Source organism: Petromyzon marinus, chromosome 53 (assembly GCF_048934315.1).
Source record: "Petromyzon marinus isolate PM22_M1 ecotype Great Lakes invasive population chromosome 53, UKy_Petmar_22M1.pri1.0, whole genome shotgun sequence".
NCBI classification, from domain to species: domain Eukaryota; kingdom Metazoa; phylum Chordata; class Hyperoartia; order Petromyzontiformes; family Petromyzontidae; genus Petromyzon; species Petromyzon marinus.
In genome coordinates, this window is record NC_133719.1 from 5,155,262 (window position 1) to 5,174,729 (window position 19,468).

Below are 19,468 nucleotides of genomic sequence, written 5' to 3' on the forward strand. Positions count from 1 at the left end.
CCTGTGCCCGTACGTTTCCCTCTCTCGAACTACTCAACACTTCAAAACGTTTGTTTGAGGGGCTCCGAAGTAAAACTACACTCACGACCATCACTCACCACACACCTCAGCAGACTCGCGTGAAGCCGACATCCCCCGATGCCCCCCCCCCCCCCACTGTAGATGACGGCCCCCCACTGTAGATGACGGCCCCCCACCACTCAATAGGGGGGCTCCCTCCCCCTCCTGTCAATCTCCCCATCCTCCCACGAGGTCACCCCCCCCCCCCGCAATGGACAGTGCCGACCCGGGGGGGGAGGGGCGGAACGAAGGGGGCGGGGACTCGCAATGGCCGCTCGCTACGACGTCGATCTGAACGATCTTTACAGATGCATATTTGTTAATCCCTTATCAGTGCCCTACCTTATTACAGAGCAATTCAGACCTTATTGGTCACCCCGTGCCCTTATAAATCTCAACGTTCATCCCACAAGGGTCTCATCACAAGGAAGAAACACAACATTTTTTTTAACTCAATGTCCCTGTACAATAATACGCGCGAACCGTATGGGTTGACAGGTAAGCAGATGCACACACACACACTCGAACGTGATTGTGTTTTGCCGATATCGCTGATGCTCCTGTGCGTCTTTGTATCGTGGAAATGTCGTGGGTTTACTCACCAAACGCACCGGTGTTGCTGTTTCCGTGACAAACCTCACTAATTATCTGTGTAGGGTGAGGCGGCTTTAACGACATTCATATTTACGCGATAGAACCCAAAAAAAAACAATTATGGATAATGTTTGCATGTCCGTATTCAGGCAAGATTTGGTTTAATTTTGCCAACGGGTAAAACTCATTGAGCCAATATATGTTCCATTTTTATTGGGGACCTCGTTACATAAACCTGGTTACAACAAAATAAACATGCACAAAGCAATACACGGTCAAGTTCCGAATGGCAAGGTCGTGCATCAACATGATAACACGTGTGCAATGCGAGGAGAACACATCACATACACACTAAAAAATATAACCTTACTAAACTCTGCAAAGCAGAGCGATCGTTTGCGCAGGGATATTTTTTCACCGTGATAAATGCACTGAATAGGCGAGGGGAAACTTATTTTAAGTTGACGGAGGACCACAGATTACAGGTGTGTGTACAACTGCTTGTGCGTGAATTTTAATCTCCCGCCGTGTAATGGTTGGCAGCGCACCGCGGGCTGACAATCCAGAGGCCGATTCTGTAGCCCGGCGCGGCAGCTGAAACGTTGGACAACTTTCTTCAATGCTTAAATTCCCACCACCCAGCAGCCCACCTCGCCGTCCACCCACCACGGTGGCGATGTGTTAACAACTCCCGACCCTGACGCCTGCTGCTGTATATTTGGAATCTGTGTCTCTCATCACCACGGTGACTATGAGATGTTGACTACCTCGCCTGGTGTACAGGAGGTCATGGGTTCGATCCCAACCCTGACGCCTGCTGCTGTATATTTGAAATCTGTGTGCCTCTCATTACCACGGTGACTATGAGATGTTGACTACCTCGCCTGGTGTACAGGAGGTCATGGGTTCGATCCCGACCCTGACGCCTGCTACCGTATATTTGGAATCTGCGTCTCTCATCACCACGGTGGCTATGAGATGTTGACTACCTCGCCTGGTGTACAGGAGGTCATGGGTTCGATCCCGACCCTGACGCCTGCTGCTGTATATTTGGAATCTGTGTCTCTCATCACCACGGTGGCTATGAGATGTTGACTACCTCGCCTGGTGTACAGGAGGTCATGGGTTTGATCCCGACCCTGACGCCTGCTGCTGTATATTTGAAATCTGCGTCTCTCATCACCACGGTGGCTATGAGATGTTGACTACCTCGCCTGGTGTACAGGAGGTCATGGGTTCGATCCCGACCCTGACGCCTGCTTCTGTATATTTGAAATCTGCGTCTCTCATCACCACGGTGGCTATGAGTTGTTGACTACCTCGCCTGGTGTACAGGAGGTCATGGGTTCGATCCCGACCCTGACTCCTGCTGCTGTATATTTGGAGTTTGCGGTGTCTCTTTCCCCGTGGTCGCATGGATTCTTCTCCAGTTTTCCCCTCCACATTTAGAAACAGGCGTTTAGAGTATTTGACTTCTATACATTTCCACATAAGCCACCTCGTTGAGGTATCATTTGTGACCAGGAGGCTTCTGGAAAAATAGCTAATAGCTCAGTCGGCCTTAGCTGGTAAAATAAAAAAATACTAGTTTAGTTAATCTGTTCCTCATTATCATCTCTTCTAACTCTTAATCCCCTCCTCATCTCCCTTTCTCTTCCTCCTATCTCTCTCTATTCGTCCATCGTTCATCAGATTTCTGTCATCTATTATATATTCTTCATACCCTCTTTCGTTTCCCATTACTACTCTACTAACACTACCCCAATTCTCATAACTGTGGACAGACAGAATTACAATTATCTATACTCTTTGGTTCTTTCAGTATAGTCACCTGATGAAGGAAGCTTGCGTTGCCTCCGAAACGTCGTGATTTAATTTAGTTTTCATTTTTGTTTGATCTTATTTAATGTATTTAATTTTTACCTACGTGACTTTATCAAAAGAACCGAAGAGTATGGACCCTTGCAGTCACGAACACTTCAAATCAAGAAGAATTACAATGAGTAAAAAAAAACGCGCTAAATCGCTCATGCAGCTTAATACTGTACACATGTGCAGCCGTGAATAGTTTGTAAATGAGGCCAACCCCAGAGAGAAATGCTAACATTACATATGCCTGGGCATTCTCTCTGCCGCAAGGACTCTAAAAACAACCTGTAAATAACGTTTATCCTGAGCTATCTCTCCATGCCCAAAAAACTGGAAAAGTAAAATCTGATCACAACACACATGAACCCGTACTGTACCTTTACAATAAATCTCATCAGAAATCACTTAACCAAGACGCACCTGTTTATTTTGGAAAACACCATAACCTGTTCACCAATTTTTCAAAGTTACTAAATACCACTAATGTAAAACTAACTTCATCCTGAAGTGTCTGAAAACATTAATATACTTATTTAAGGACTATGATCCGGATGCATGGCTCATGTGTGCCCTCCTGCATAACGCAACAAAGACATATACATATAAAAATACTCCTGTGCCCGTACGTTTCCCTCTCAAACGACTTAACACTCAAAAACGTTTGTTTGGGGGGCTGCTATGTAAAACTACACCACCCACCCCCCACCACCACCCTCCCCACCACCACCCTCCCCACCCCCCCCCCATCACCACCCTCCCCACCTCCCCCTCCCGTATACCAGGCGAGGTCGTTAACATATCCTACGTGGTGTTGCATCTGTGTTGGTCCCAGGAAGCGTGCTGCCCGCTGACGCCGGTGTGTCTACATGTTTGCGATGCTCTCTACAAGCTACCAACACCGGAGCACACTACGGTACTGAGAATGTGGAACGGGAAGCGGCGGTGTGGGCCCATTGGGGGCCCTGAGCAGATACATTTTATTTTGGGTGCATCACGTGACTACAAGCATTATGCGCTGGAGCAGTTGAAATTTACTTTCTCTTCCCCACATTCAGGACCTCCTTCAGACATTTAATCAAGATCATTAAAATTCTCAGACTGTGCATTGCTCATTCTCCCATGGTCTAGGCGTCACACTTGGGTGGTGACGGTGCCTTGGCAATTGCGGCACCTAAACTCTGGAACTCGTTGCTCCTTCGAGATCAGGATTTCCAAGACAAAACATTTCAAATTTGGACTAAAAACGCATCTGTTTAAAATGTCTTTCTCACTTTTCCTTGGTTGACATTAAATTATGTTACAGCTTCCCATGCATAGCGCCCTGAGAACGATTGTTTAAAGGCGCTTTATAAATTTAAATTATTATTAACTCAGTTTACAGAATAGTACAAAGTTTCACGAAACAAATGCTTAAATACGTTGTGACTTGTTTTGCACAGTGCCATTGTAATGGTGAGCTTTTTAATTGTTATCAGGATGTGAATTGAGATCTTTGGCACAGCTCTGCTGTTATTTTTTTTCCATATGCATCCAGGACCCCTTGAGCTGTTTGGAGCCATACACTTTTTAGTTGCTGAACCCTCATCACAATCCTACGCTGTGAACGCATGCAAATTAAATGTTTCTGAACAATGTTTTCCTGATGATCTGTTCTGACAATTCTGTCAATAAATACGTTTTCAGAAACGCGATGTAATAAACGGACCAATGGAACACTTTGTGGCACCGTTGACCAGAAATGTTGGCCTGATTAAATTCTGCGACAAAGCGTTCATAACGGAATTAGTACATTTGACAAGTTTGACGCGAATACGTTACATTTTAAGTAAAATAAACAAGGCGTAGACCTGGTACATGTGTAGCGTGGTGACACCCACTTTTATTGGGTTTTACGGAGGAAGGTACTCGTACAGGCTACAATTATGATTGCGAAGATAACATGAATCATGAAACATGTCTCACAGCGTGAAAAGCAAAACTGTAAAATGGTGTTTAGCAGTGACAGCTGTGGTGACGACATGTCAACTACCTCGTCTGCTATGCAAGGAGGTTGTGGATTTTATCACAACCCTGATCTGTTGCTCCACCCAAAGCTTCGGGTCTTTTCAGCCATAGTCATGCCCTCCCTTCTCTATGCTTGTGAAACATGGACCCCTCTAATGGAACATCTGCGCCGATTTAGAAACATTCAGGCCTGCTTGCCTACGATCCAAAATGGGCTTAACCAGGCATCTATTCACCGGATAAAGGGGGCTAAACAGGCGTGGTACGGGTTAGAGAAGAGATGGAATGATGCGGTACAGGAGGTTATGGAGCTGGGTTGACTTGCCAAAGACTGGTACGAGTGGTGTCAAGATCGGCCTCTATGGAGACTCGTGAAGGATGCCACTGGGCAGTTGGAGGCCGTCGCCTTCCAACAACAACAGAGGGAAAAGGAGCGACGCTTACGACGAACGGAGAGCCAGGCGGCTAAAACACAGCAAGATGGCACAGCAGGGGGCACAGGAGGTGCATCTGTCAGTCATCTCAGTCAACCCATTGCACCTGGGTCTATCCCTTGACCCACTGTCAGTGAGCCTTCGACACTCCACGTGGACTCAATGCACCTGGCCTACCATAGGCGGCGTGGTGACATCACCTCACTCAGTGGCGAATGGCGGGTATTTGTACGCGCGTGCCTCGTCTATGTCTTTGTGTGTCTGTGTGCATGCCTGCCCCGTGTGTAGAATTGTGTTGACTGATTGCACCCCTTCCAACAATAAAGCCAGCATCAGGACTCGCGGTAAGTCAGAATCAGAATATTTATTGTCATTCGCAGCACGCAGTACCTCAATAAAAATGTACATTAAAATCTTAACTCTTGATACATTACGAAAACTACTTACCAATCACATTTACATTTCCGATGCGAACAGGTCTCTGGAAAAATTATATTTATCAGCGGAAGAATGTCCTAGGTCGCTTCCAGAGGCCTTTCTTCTTATGGATTTTCGCTGCGACTGGCTCCTGTGCCGGCTCCTGTGCCGACTGCTGTCTCAAAACGCTGCGCTGAATATGCTGCTGCTGATGATGACAATGCTCTGGTGCATATTCTTTGATCTTCTCCTGTTGCTCCAGGACTGCACGGCTGCTCTTGTACAGTCAGTGGCTTTGGGGAGTCCACCTGGAGGTCGGCGTGTGCAGCTTCCGAGGGGACACTGTGGGAGACAGCAGAGAGGGATGAAACGGACAGTAGTCAGTATTAAAAACACGAGGACAGGGCGATGATTGCATCGATGTTCAAAATTTATTTTGGTAAACGTTGGAATTTTCCTTGGTAAGGTCACCGAATTCCTGCCCCCAACCCTGCTCAATGCGTTCCACCACGAAGCACTTTGTTTGATTGATGCTGCGATGCTCATTGATTCCGACCAGCCATCCTGTCATTCATTGGCTTCCCCATCACTAATGTATAGTATTACCAGGCCATAGTTCTTATAAATTTAATATCTTGATACCTCTACTAATGTCAAGGACTCAATTTACTAGGTTGACCGTTTCCTGAGCTCTACCATGCACACGCATTATATTAGAGGACAAACTATTTATCTTCCTCCTTTCCATACTCTGACTATCTTATGATCTTGTGTTTAAGTGTTGAGATAATAACAAATATACAGCCCTTTGTCAATCTATTACTAAGTGGAAAATGCCTCCGCACTGCCATGAAAGTCATGGGAAGTGTTTTACCATTCGTCACTGTTCTTGTCACTACGGGTGGGTGCACAAGGCTACCTGGGATCTGTTCTAAATATCACTCGCCACTCATGTTAGCCGTGGCTGAAAATTCACAGTGCAGCAAAGAAACAATTGTGTGACTGGTTCCGTCATATAAGTGTTTAAAACGTTTCATCATTGAATTCTGGCTGCCACCTCCTCCCCCGTGTTGGCAATGCCGTCTGCTACTTTTCATCAGCGAGTCGTGGAACTCCCTGGGCTGTGGGCACGTGCTTGCTCTGGTGGCGAGGTCATTATCCGGAGCAGCGGCAGTGACATTTGTGGTGGTGGCTGTGCTCACGGCAGTCATGGTGGCATCTTCCTTGCTGTGAACACAAGAAACAAAAAGCGGCAAAATGTCAAAAGGCTGAACTCTGCAATAGAATGCAGAATAAGGGGCAAGTAGCTAGTCGTAATCAACTATTTATCACAGTTGATTATAGTGGAATAAATTATGTTCACCATAATTTGTGTTTACAATGTGAGAAAGGCTATCGCAATTGTTACAGCAAAGAACCATAGCTAGCCACAACCACTCAATAACCTCCACTATTCACAACAACCATGCCACAACCATACAGCCCTTTCACGATTGTTTATCCCTGTGTTGTGTTCATCACTCGTTACTTAACTTGCACTTCGGCCTGACTCCAGGGTTTCTGGCAACGTCATGGCTCACCAACCACCCCCTTTTGATCAAGGGTTTAAGCCGTTATTGTGCCGATCATGTCAGATCTTCACCAATTTCTCTCTTCTCTGAGAAAACCAGACCATTATCGCTCGCTCGACGGGCTACGGATGAAAACTCAATGGGAGGGTTGGTCTGATTCCGGGATGACGTCTCAAATCGCCTCTGTCTTAGGTGAGCACAGCCTTGGTGTCAAAAGGGATACGTCAATCCCAGCTCACTCTCAGCACCATTCATGTCCCTGTCACTGCTGCTGGAACGGCTGTCCGAGTTGTCCCAGCTCACGGCATCCCACGGTGGACCAACGGCCAGCTCGTCCGTTTGGACAGCGGCGTCGACCTGCCCCTTGATTGTGCCGTGCTAGCATCCCGCTCCGCTAGCCGCGTGTCTGCTGATTGTGCGTTTGTGCAGCTACAGTGGCAACTCATCTGCAGATTGTTCACTGCACTTGCTTTTACTCACTCCGAGAGGACTTTCTTCTTCCGGGACTGCACCGTGACCGCCTCCTTTTCCACCTCCTGCCCCAAGCAGGTGCCCTGAGTCGACCCCGCCCTGGACTCTGGAATGTCAATTTCCAGAGTCCGTTCGTAGCCAATGCGCATGAATTTAAGTTTAATTGTTTTTTGCTGATGTGGCTGCTGCACCTGCAAGTCTTTAACTGCTCCTTTTTATTGTCGTCTACACAGGTTTTCCTGTGAAGTACCGCGTTGCTGTGAGTTCGACGATCCAATGGTCGCATGTACAGCTTCCTAGGGGACACTGGGATACAGCGGAGAGAGATTAAACGGACAGTGGTCAGTATTGGAAACATAAGCAAAGCGATGATTGCATCGATGTTCAAAATACCTTTTGGTAAACGTTAGAATTTTCTTTGTTATGGTCACCTAATTCCTGCCCCAAACCCAGCTCAATGGACCCACCACGAAGCAATTTAATTGATTGCCGGCGACGATCATTGATTCATTCCAGCCATCCTGTTGTTCATTGGCTTCTTCATCAATAATGGATAGTTATTACCACGGCCATAGTTCTAATAAATTTTATATCTTGATACCTCTGCTAATGTCAAGGACTCAATTCATTAGGTTGACCGTTACGTACATGTTATGTATATCGTTTATTGTTAAATTTGAATCGCAGTTCCTTTGATTACTGTTGTTAGATTGTTTTTACAGCTTTATTTTGGTGTTTTTGAAAACATGGTTAAGCCATGTTTCTTGCGGAAGTGCGGAGTTGGCCTGATAACTTTAATCTAAATTGTCTTATGGTTGTTATTGTTTGACTTGCATCACACTGGGATTTTTGCACACAGCGTTGTAATGCAGTGGGTTTTTTTTCTGGAAGATTTGCTGGTTTATCAAGGATGTTTCTGTTGCGTGTCGTCGCTTTTAGATGTTCTCTTCATACTTTGTTTGTTGCGGTTGCACCCGACTCAAGAGCAGGGCTATACCTAAATAATGAAACTTGAACCTGAGCTCTACCACACACACTCATATTACACGACAAACTATGCATCTTCCTCCTTTCCACACTCTGACTGTCTCATGATCTTGTGTTTAAGTCTGTTGTAAGATTATAAATAATAAGGAATATACAGCCCTTTGTCAATCCATTGATGAATAAAAAACCGTCATACCCGGAAGTCATGGGAAGTGTTTTACCATTTGTGACCGTGCTCGACACTACGGATTGATTCACGAGGCGACCTGGAATCTATTCTAAATATCACTCACCACTCATGTTAGCTGCGGCTGATAATTCACAGTGTCGCAGACAAACGACTGTGCGACTGTTTCCGTCATATAATTGCTTCCAACGTTTAATGAATACTTGTTGGCTACCCCCTCCTCCCCCGAGTTGGCAATGCCGTCTGTTACTTACCCTTCGCCAGCGGGTCTTGGGACTCCCTGGACCCGCGGGCACGTTGTTGCCCTGGTCGCACGGGCCAGCATCCGGAGCATCAGCAGCAGTGGCAATGGTGGTGCTATGAACACAAGAAACAAAAGTGACATAATTTTTAAAAGGCTGAACTCTGCAATAGAATGGAGAAAACAGGCACTTAGATAAATAAAATAATGAAGTGAATGAAAACACTAATGTAGACTGTAGCTTGGTTCTTAATTGGAGTGAGTGTACTGGTAGTCTATAATGTAGACTGTAGCAATGGTTAAGCTGGGTGAGTGTACTGGTAGTCTATAATGTAGACTGTAGCCTGGTTCTTAACCTGAGTGAGCGTACTGGCAGTCTATAATGTAGACTTGTTATTGGTTCTTTCAGTAATATAAATAAATAAACTATGACGTTTCGATCGCAACACAAAAGGTCATCGGTAAAACGGGTTAGCCTCTAAAGGCAAACTTTATATAAGGGTTTAAAGCTTTCGTGACTGCAATGATTCATCTTCTTTGGTTCTTTCGGTAAAGTCACGTAGAATGAGAATAAAATAATAAATTGTTATTTTATTTTATCAATTTATTATTTTATTCTCATTCTACGTGACTTTACCGAAAGAACCAAAGAAGGTTTATATAAGGGTTTAGAGATGGGCGTAGCCCAAGTGTGCCAGCAGCATGGGTGGGGCAGCTAATGTTAATGTAGGAAAAGACAAGCAACTACACCAATCAAAGGCCCACCAGGCAATTATTGGTGTAGCGTTTTGATGAGGGAATTCTTTTGGAATGGATGGTGCTGAGAATCAAGTTTTAGGTAGGCGTCAGGATGGGTTATTTTCCTGTAGACAATGACTCATTGAGCCATCTGTTCTGTTTTTGAATAGGACATCCAAGAAAGGTAGCATGCCATCCTTTTCTACCTCCATGGTGAATTTGATGGATGGGTGTATGGAATTGATGTGGTTGAGGAATTGGTTCAGAGCTGGTCAGCCATGTGGCCAGATGACAAACGTGTCATCCACGTACCTCATCCACAAGGACGGGTGTAGAGTGGATGCCTGGATGGCGTCCGTCTCATTTCTTAAAATGAAAATATTGGCTACAACCGGAGATAAGGGAGAACCCATTGAGGTGCCTTCAGTTTGTAGGATGTTTCATTTCAGGTGAAGTATGTATTGGTGAGGCAGTGTCTCACCAGGGCCGGTACATCAGCATTCAATACTTGTTGGACCAAATCTTCAATTATTGCAATGGTATCGGACACAGGAACTCTGGTGAACAAAGAAACTACATCGAAACTAACAAGTACATCACCTGGGGACAGTGAGATGTCTTTTATTGACGATACCAGGTGATAAGAATAGGGTTTTTCCCCTTTTTTCTGACAACAAAACTGAAACCTTTTTACAAGGATTCATGTATGCATTAACCACAATACCTGCAGTCAAAATGCAAACAAAAACATACTATGATAATATATGCATTGTCCTTGAAACTGATTGGTCCACACCAAGGGACGACTTTCTTTTGAGCCTCGACCATTATGGTGCTCGACCAGATGACGCCAAAAGGCGTACAGCTCAAAGACAATGCACTATCAAAGTAATGAGGGCTCGGGGTGAGCATCTACATTTTTAGACCTTTGCCAGTACCAAAATATAATAATAGAGTTTTTCCCCTTTTTTCTGGCAACAATACTGAAATCTTTTTACAAGGATTCATGTCTGCATTAACCAGACATAATTATATAATTATAATACCCCCCCTCCGCCTCAAATCACTGCACCTGAAATGAGTTAAATGATGACGTCACCCTGCTGCTCTATTTAAGACCGGGAGCAAGCGAGGGCTTTACCATTCTGGCGAATTGCCCAATGATGCTGGATGTAATTACCAGCGAAACGTCGTACTCAAATTGTAAATGTTGTGGATTCACTCTTCAACACACCGGTGGGCTAAAGTAGTGAACTATTTGTCTTTTGTCAACGTGACACTTTTTTGCTGATTGGCTGTGTCGGGTGGTGGAGGGTTACGACACATTTATAAATAACGCGATCTAACCCAAAAACCTTTATTATGAATAATATTGGTCGCGAAAGCCTACGTGTTTAACTATATTCCGTTTGTATAACCTTGCAAACACCAAGGAATACGAATTCCCAGGATCAAGAAACTTACCTCTTAACCCAGGATATCGGAAATAAAATGATAAAGCATACACACGTATGACGAAAATTAATAAAAACTGAGGAAGGGCCAGGATAACGGGGTGAATCACAATCTTGTTGAACATAAAACAAATGATATTTTAGCGATGGTAAACCGACGGCAACGGAGAGAGAGCCTCCCGGCCGTCTTTGTCTTCCCGCAGAACGTGATAAGAATATGCATACGCTCAAGAGAGCACTTTCCCTTGAAATAAAATAAAAAAAACCACGATGGAAAACTAACACAACAGACCTTGAGTCACATACAGAATCATAACTGCAAGTGGTACGATACCAAACTATGATGGAATAAAATGTTAACTTTAAAAACCTTAACCCAACCTTTGTGTGTAGGAAAAGGTCATACAGGGGGGGAACTGGCCCTCCCTCTCGCACAGGCAGACAGAGAGACGCCTTCGAGACGACTTGTAACATCTGTTTTTTTATGGTTTATGGAAAGAGGAGGGCAACAGAACCATGCCATAAATGACACACACACTGACACATACGGACACACACACTCCAGACCACGACACACAGCTAAATCACGGAGCTCCGCCCTTGTAAGGAGGAGCCATCAGCCAGCGGACAAGCTCAGCAACCAGCCGACCAGCTCAACTCATCCCTGCAGAAGAAGATCAACCATCAGAAGATCAACCACCACCGACGCAGAAGTAGTCTCTACAGCTCACCATAATGGCGAGCCTCGCTGTTTAGTGACAGGCTACGCGGTGCGAGTCAGCACCATCAAAAGGAGCATCGCAACGAACGTGTATCGCCAGCGCCAGATAGCGCAACCAGTAATCATCACGTCAACGACACAACTGTGAGCCAGCCACCATGCCGACGGCGCACAACCGCCACTACGAGCGAGCTGTGATCGCCATCTACCGACGACCATCGCAACTACAGAGGGAAAAAAGTATTTGATCCCCTGCTGATTTTGTACGTTTGCCCACTGACAAACAAATGATCAGTCTATAATTTTAATGGTAGGTTTATTTGAACAGTGAGAGACAGAATAACAACAACAAAATCCAGAAAAACGCATGTCAAAAATTGTATAAATTGATATGCATTTTAATGAGGGAAATAAGTATTTGACCCCCTCTCAATCAGAGAGATTTCTGGCTCCCAGGAGTCTTTTAAACAGGTAACGAGCTGAGATTAGGAGCACATTCTTAAAGGGAGTGCTCCTAATCTCAGCTTGTTACCTGTATAAAAGACACCTGTCCACAAGCAATCAATCAGATTCCAAACTCTCCACCATGGCCAAGACCAAAGAGCTCTCCAAGGATGTCAGGGACACGATTGTAGACCTACACAAGGCTGGAATGGGCTACAAGACCATTGCCAAGCAGCTTGGTGAGAAGGTGGCAACAGTTGGTGCGATTATTCGCAAATGGAAGAAACACAAAATAACTGTCAATCTCCCTCGGCCTGGAGCTCCATGCAAGATCTCACCTCGTGGAGTTGCAATGATCATGAGAACGGTGAGGAATCAGCCCAGAACAACACGGGAGGATCTTGTCAATGATCTCAAGGCAGCTGGGACCATAGTCACCAAGAAAACAATTGGTAACACACTACGCCATGAAGGACTGAAATCCTGCAGTGCCCGCAAGGTCCCCCTGCTCAAGAAAGCAAATATACATGCCCGTCTGAAGTTTGCCAATGAACATCTGAATGATTCAGAGGACAACTGGGTGAAAGTGTTGTGGTCAGATGAGACCAAAATGGAGCTCTTTGGCATCAACTCAACTCGCCGTGTTTGGAGGAGGAGGAATGCTGCTTATGACCTCAAGAACACCATCACCACCGTCAAACATGGAGGTGGAAACATTATGCTTTGGGGTGTTTTTCTACTAAGGGGACAGGACAACTTCACAGCATCAAAGGGACGATGGACGGGGCCATGTACCGTCAAATCTTGCGTGAGAACCCCCTTGCCTCAGCCAGGGCATTGAAAATGGGTCGTGGATGGGTATTCCAGCATGACAATGACCCAAAACACACGGCCAAGGCAACAAAGGAGTGGCTCAAGAAGAAGCACATTAAGGTCCTGGAGTGGCCTAGCCAGTCTCCAGACCTTAATCCCATAGAAAATCTGTGGAGGGAGCTGAAGGTTCGAGTTGCCAAACGTCATCCTCGAAACTTTAATGACTTGGAGAAGATCTGCAAAGAGAAGACAAAATCTCTCCTGAGATGTGTGCAAACCTGGTGGCCAACTACAAGAAACGTCTGACCTCTGTGATTGCCAACAAGGGTTTTGCCACCAAGTACTAAGTCATGTTTTGCAGAGGGGTCAAATACTTATTTCCCTCATTAAAATGCAAATCAATTTCCAACATTTTGACATGCGTTTTTCTGGATTTTGCTGTTGTTATTCTGTCTCTCACTGTTCAAATAAACCTACCATTAAAATTATAGATTGATCATTTCTTTGTCAGTGGGCAAACGTACAAAATCAGCAGGGGATCAAATACTTTTTTCCCTCACTGTACAACAACGTGTTAACTCGTCAACCTACGTCAGCCGAACCCGAACCGACTACTGTGAGAGAAGAATCAACTAAAACGTATGACGCACACTGCCCCCCGCCACACAGCAAACCAGGCGTCTGCTTGACGCAAAGAATCAACTCCAAACACTGACTACTCATCACAATCCATATCCCTCACACATACACGAGTCAGGAACAAAAAGCCTAATCCTCAAGACGTGAACCATCAGTGGCCTTGAAAACATCGCGACAGATCAAGTGATAACAATCCGTCGTTATAAGTATATTCATAATTTTTCCCTCAAATCTTTTGTTTGGGTTGTACTTCTAATCGCATAAATTACCAATAGATCCATCAATACGAATTAATCCTTGACACCTTCACCACGGAGCTACGCTCACGGGGGGGGGGGGGGGGGGGGGGGGGGGGGTGGAATAGCGTGTCTAACCAGGTTTCCTTATCAGGCGATTTGGTCCACAATTAATTAAAATTTGGCCCAAGATAAGGATCTCAGGGGAGGACGCGCACCCCATCGCCCACCCTCACTCCAAGCCATATCTGTAATCATATAATCTTGCCGATGGATCTATCGATATATTTGTGCCTTTGGGAATAATAGCTGTCTTTGACTGCCTTTTCCTATGAATACCGTCGCATAATATTAAGGACATATTTTCCACATGCTCGTGTAGTAATAATTAATTGCTCTGCTACAAAGTGAAACAACGTGATAAGAATTGCCTGGAGGGTTGCTTATGGATCTATGAATGAACCCGGTACTGTGTGTGCAAATTCCAGTATAATCATTCATAATAGAGTATTCAGGTTTGTTTAGAATAGCGTATGCATGTTTTTTTAACGACTCTCTCTCACCAACTAAGCTCGCGTTACGCGGTGAAATTAATAATATGTGCCGTTGCCAAAGGGAAACAACGCAATCGTGATGGTTACTGCGATGGTACTGTATTGATAATCCCAAGTCGAGAGTTGCATCTTCTAGAGTTAAGGTTTAGTTAGAAAATAAAATTGATTAATGCAGAAGTGATTGTGTGTTTCTTTCCGGAATTCTGCATAAGAACTGTTCTGCATTGAGATATGAACTTGGAGACCTTACATAACACACTAATACACTCAGTAATTGTTAAAGCGAGAATAATTGTATTACCGATCGATAATACGAAGTTAAACAACGAAGTGGAGCTTACTCTGGCATACATGCATCACACTAGCATAACTTCATATGATTAATTGTCTCATCCCGATTGAAAACTGACCCTCATCAACGAGGCGGGGCTTGATTATCATAACGGCTGGCATTAGCATAATCACCACCACTCGCATACATTAATACGATTATCTCTCGAATTAGCATAATTTATACGCATAATTACAACAATTAACATAATTTAGGATAATTACGCATTGTCAAAAATTTCATTTAATTTTTATTATTTTCATCAAATTTTCATAACCTACATATATAACACTCGATCGAGGTGCTCGTCAAAAGTCTGGCTAAAGACGATAATATTGTCTAGATAGATCAGGCAAGCATCCCACTGGAGCTCAGCGAGGACCAGCTCCATCAAGCACTGGAAAGTCGCTGGGGCCGAGTGAAGACCCATAGGCAGCCGGTTAAATTCGAAGAGGCCCTGCGGTGTGCGGAAGGCCGTCTTAGACTTGGACGCTTTGTCAAGAGGCAATTGCCAGAATCCTGACAAAACGTCCAGCATTAAAAAATAACGCGCACCTGCCAGGGCATCGAGCGACCCGTCCATCCTGGGGAGCGGATATGCATTGGCCATGGAGATTTTATTTAGCTGCCGAAAATCCACGCAAAATCGGAGGCTGCCGTCATGTTTTTAAAAACGAGGACAATCGGTGCCCCCCAATTATGCCCAACGAATTCCCGTTAGTGGCGAAACACGGCACATCAACTGGCCGCAATGAACGACAGTTTCTGGGTAGAATGTAAAAAATGAGGTCCGAGATGATGGTTGCCGATGCGCCGGTGTTGACCATCATCTGGACCTCAACCCCCTCTATGAAGCCAATTACAGTGGAGAAACCTGCAGCTGCGACAACCACCCTGTGGGCCAACTGGGACCACTGACCCGGTCCAAGCACCCGATCGTTACCCCAATTACTCAGCTCCTCACCGCCTGACGCATGCCCGTCCCGAAGAAAGTGATGGTGTGCGTGTGTGGTGCGTGAGGTGCCACGACTTGCCTGAGCCTGAGGGCGATCGCTATTCTTGTGTCCGTGGTCCGAGGTTGCCGCGACGGGGAGCTTGGCAGCCGGATGATACGTGGTCCCACAGGTCGCATTTGTAGCAGGTGAAAGACGACCCGGCAAAGCGTGGAGTCGTCCGTTCCTGCTGGTGTGGGTCCCTCCGAGGTCGGCGGTCATTGGACCTCCAGGCACTTGCCGAGGATGAAGCGAAGGCGTGGTCGGGAAGTTGCCCCTCCTCGGAGCTGCAGGCGTCGGCCGGGCCAATATCGTCGGCCGACGGCATAACAATGCAAAGCTTCTAAGCCAAGCTCAGGAGCTTCTGCAGCACCAGCAAGTCGATGGCCTCTTGGTCCATGTGAGGGTAAGCGGCCCTTCCCAGAGCCAGCAGCGCGCTGCGGAACGCCAGCGCCGACTCTGAGTCTGCTCTCCTCCGGATGTCGAAATGGTAGCGGGAGTCGGATGGCAGTCCGTAAATCGCCTGCATGTGCCGGAGGGTGCCTTGCAACGTAGACCGATCTGCTGGCGGGATTGTGATGAACGTGGCGAGGGGGTTATCATCCAGCGTGGCCATGAGGGCGCGGAGCGCCTCTGCCTCCGACCAGCCGGTCATCTCCAGGTGGGAGGTGAACCGGCGCTGAAAGGCCGACCAGTCGCAGCAGCTGAAAAGACTTGGAGTGGCGACAGGCGTTGCTGCACGGGCTGCAGCCGACCTCCCAGCAGCGCTCTGGGCCCCGTTGGTGTGGTTGCGGCATCACCGGCGGCGGCCAAGATGGCACCCTTGGACGGCAGTCGTTCCGATGATGACGGGGTGGCTGCTGATGGCCACCCCCCAGGCAGGTCATGACATCCGTCCCATGGTGCACCGCGAGGCCGGCGGAAGCTCTGAACCAATTCCTCAACCACATAAATTCCATACACCCATCCGTCAAATTCACCATGCAGGTAGAAAAGGATGGCATGCTACCTTTCTTGGATGTCCTAATCAAAAAGAGACCAGATGGCTCAATGAGCCATTCTGTCTACAGCAAAGTAACCTATACTGACGCCTACCTAAAACCTGATTCCCACCACCATCCAACCAAGAAAAATTCCTTCATCAAAACGCTACACCATAGAGCTCAATGTATCTCCGACCATGAACACCTAACCAGTGAACTCAAACACGTACACCAAGCTCTCAGGGCGAATGGATATTATGACTACACAATCCGCAAAGCCATCACCCGAACCGTGAGGAAGGAGCCATCTGAGGATCCAATCAAAACCACCACCTTGCCATACATAGGGGTAACCAAAAATATTTCCAAAATCATGAACAAACACAAGATCCAGGTCCGATTTAACACAGTACATTACATTTGTGATCTGATCCCATCTGTCAAGGACAAGATTCCTAACATGCAATATCCCAGCGTCTACAAACTAAGCTGTATCTGTGGCAGCAGTTACATTGGGGAAGCTAAACGACATGTCTCGGACCGTGTTCGTGAGCTTAAGGCAGATTTGAAACACGGTAGGACCAATACTTCTGCCGTGGCTGATCATTATTTTAATGCAGCTGGCTCAGACGAAATTGATTTCTCTAAGATGATGGTACTTTGCAAGCCTACTGGCTATCGACAAAGATTTGTTCATGAAGCCATCCATATGTAGTGGGTTCAAGGAGACTTGAGACGGCTTGTAGAGGGAACACGTTTATTCCAATAACAGTAACGATCCCTAACACAAAGGGGTAGTGGCCCCACCACCTGATACCTGGGGAGGTATAGCCTCTGAGCTAGCGTGCCCTATAAACTGGGGCTACGTACTCTCAGCCCTCCGGCTAAGGAGTCCTAGAGGAGGCTAGCTGACCCGACCCAGCCAAGGTCCTCGGGTCCCAACCACTGGCCCACTCGGTCCCGGCCCTTAGAAGGACGTCGGGTCCGGGGGTTCCCAGGGTCCTCGCCTAAGCAGGTCTTCAGTCTTCAGCTTGACGATGACTGCCGGACCTGTCTAGAGGTCCGGCTTTTATACCTGTTTCAGGGTCTCTCCGCCCCTAGCCACGCCTTCTTTCTGGAACTCTCTAGGGGGCTCTGGAATACCCCCCAAGCCCCTCTCATTGGGTCCGGCAGCCCTATTTGACCAATGGGCCGACTCATCTTACCCATTCAGTATACCACCCCCTATTGACACATGCCTGCTACTACAGGTAAGGATGAATGGGAAATGTACACAGTGCCCAACCATGCTACTACACATACATACAGACACAATTTCAACCGAGAGGATGGTTATAAACTCACCAATCATTGGAAAGATGTCGTCAACCACTTTGGGTCATGACTTGATTTGTGTTTTCTTGTAAACCTCCACAGTCAGCAGTATGAGTGTGTGGAGTGAGGTGCAATGATTGCCTGGAGGCCCTTTGATTGGTGTAGTTGCTTGTCGTCTTCTACATTAACATTAACTGCCCCCGCCCATGCTGCCGACACACTTGGGCTATGCCCATTTCTAAACCTTTATAGACAGTTTGCCTTGAGAGGCTAACCCGCCTTTTCCTGATTACGACCGCTTGTGTTGTGATCGAAACGTTGTGGTTTTTGTTTTTATTTTATTTTTATTACTGAACCAATAATAAATCTACATTATAGACTGTCAGGATGCTCAATCAGGTTTAGAACCAGGCTACAGTCTACATTATAAACTGCCAAGTACGCTCACCGAGGTTAAGAACCAGGCTATAGTCTACATTATAGACTACCAGTACACTCACCAAACTTAATAACCAGGCTAGTCTACATTATAGATTTCCAGTACACTCACTACAATTAAGAACCAGGCTACAGTCTAAATTAGTGTTATTTTTGTTTTATTATTATTTTATTTTTATCACTTTTTTCACTTTATTTTTGCTTATTGTTTTTCTACGTGACTTCACTGAAAGAACCAAAGAATATAAAAATAGACAGGCGGTATAAGACCTCCCAATACCCTACCTTTAATCCCAACCCTACCTGTAATCCCAACCGCACCTTTGGTACTTGGCTATGCCCGCTTTTCAGGAAATGCCCACCTTTCAGTTTTTGTGCTCATGGTGCAAGAGAGGATTATCTTGGATGGACAATCAAGAGATAAGAATTTTATATCTATTCCAAATATTAAAAAAACACCTCCACTGGGTAGTGCTACGATTATTTCAAATTCAAATATACTAAACAGGTGAGCATGGGAACGAAATGCACGAGTTAGTGTTTATTTGCAAAAAGATGAAGAGAATCATTCTAAGGGTAAGGCAAAAACACCAATGACATCATCTGAAATCACAAGCCAATTGTGTATGGTGAAATCCCATGCTACTGCAGTTAATGTGCAATTCAATACTGGGGCTGCTGGGTGCATAACATGTCTGCATAGCGTGGTGATACAGTTAAAAGGCGACTATGTCTTCCCACAATGCTCATTTGTTAAAATTTGGGAGTGGGTTTCCTTTTTCTTGGTATATCTGTATCCTTGTTATTTCAAGAAAATACAAATATAACGGACACAGGGTTCTGTCTGTTGGCATTGATCATACGTACCATTCCCCCAGCATTGGGATGAGGTTCCTGTACATAGTGACGGATATAACAGTACCAGTCTTTATCGAGTTCAGCATGGACGAAATTTGGAAGAGTTTGTAGCCCAGCA

General features: G+C 45.9%; 1 long non-coding RNA gene across 2 annotated transcripts; it reads left to right on the plus strand.

The window, feature by feature from the left end:
• The first annotated feature begins 303 nt into the window (after positions 1-303).
• Positions 304-8,609, plus strand: LOC142905386 (uncharacterized). Of its 2 annotated transcripts, none has more exons than XR_012929533.1 (4): positions 304-558; positions 3,356-3,436; positions 5,250-5,305; positions 5,641-8,609. It is a non-coding gene; the product is annotated as an uncharacterized LOC142905386 (long non-coding RNA). The 2 variants fall into 2 exon arrangements; XR_012929534.1 differs by having other exon boundaries at positions 7,654-8,609.
• Positions 8,610-19,468: the final 10,859 nt, after the last annotated feature.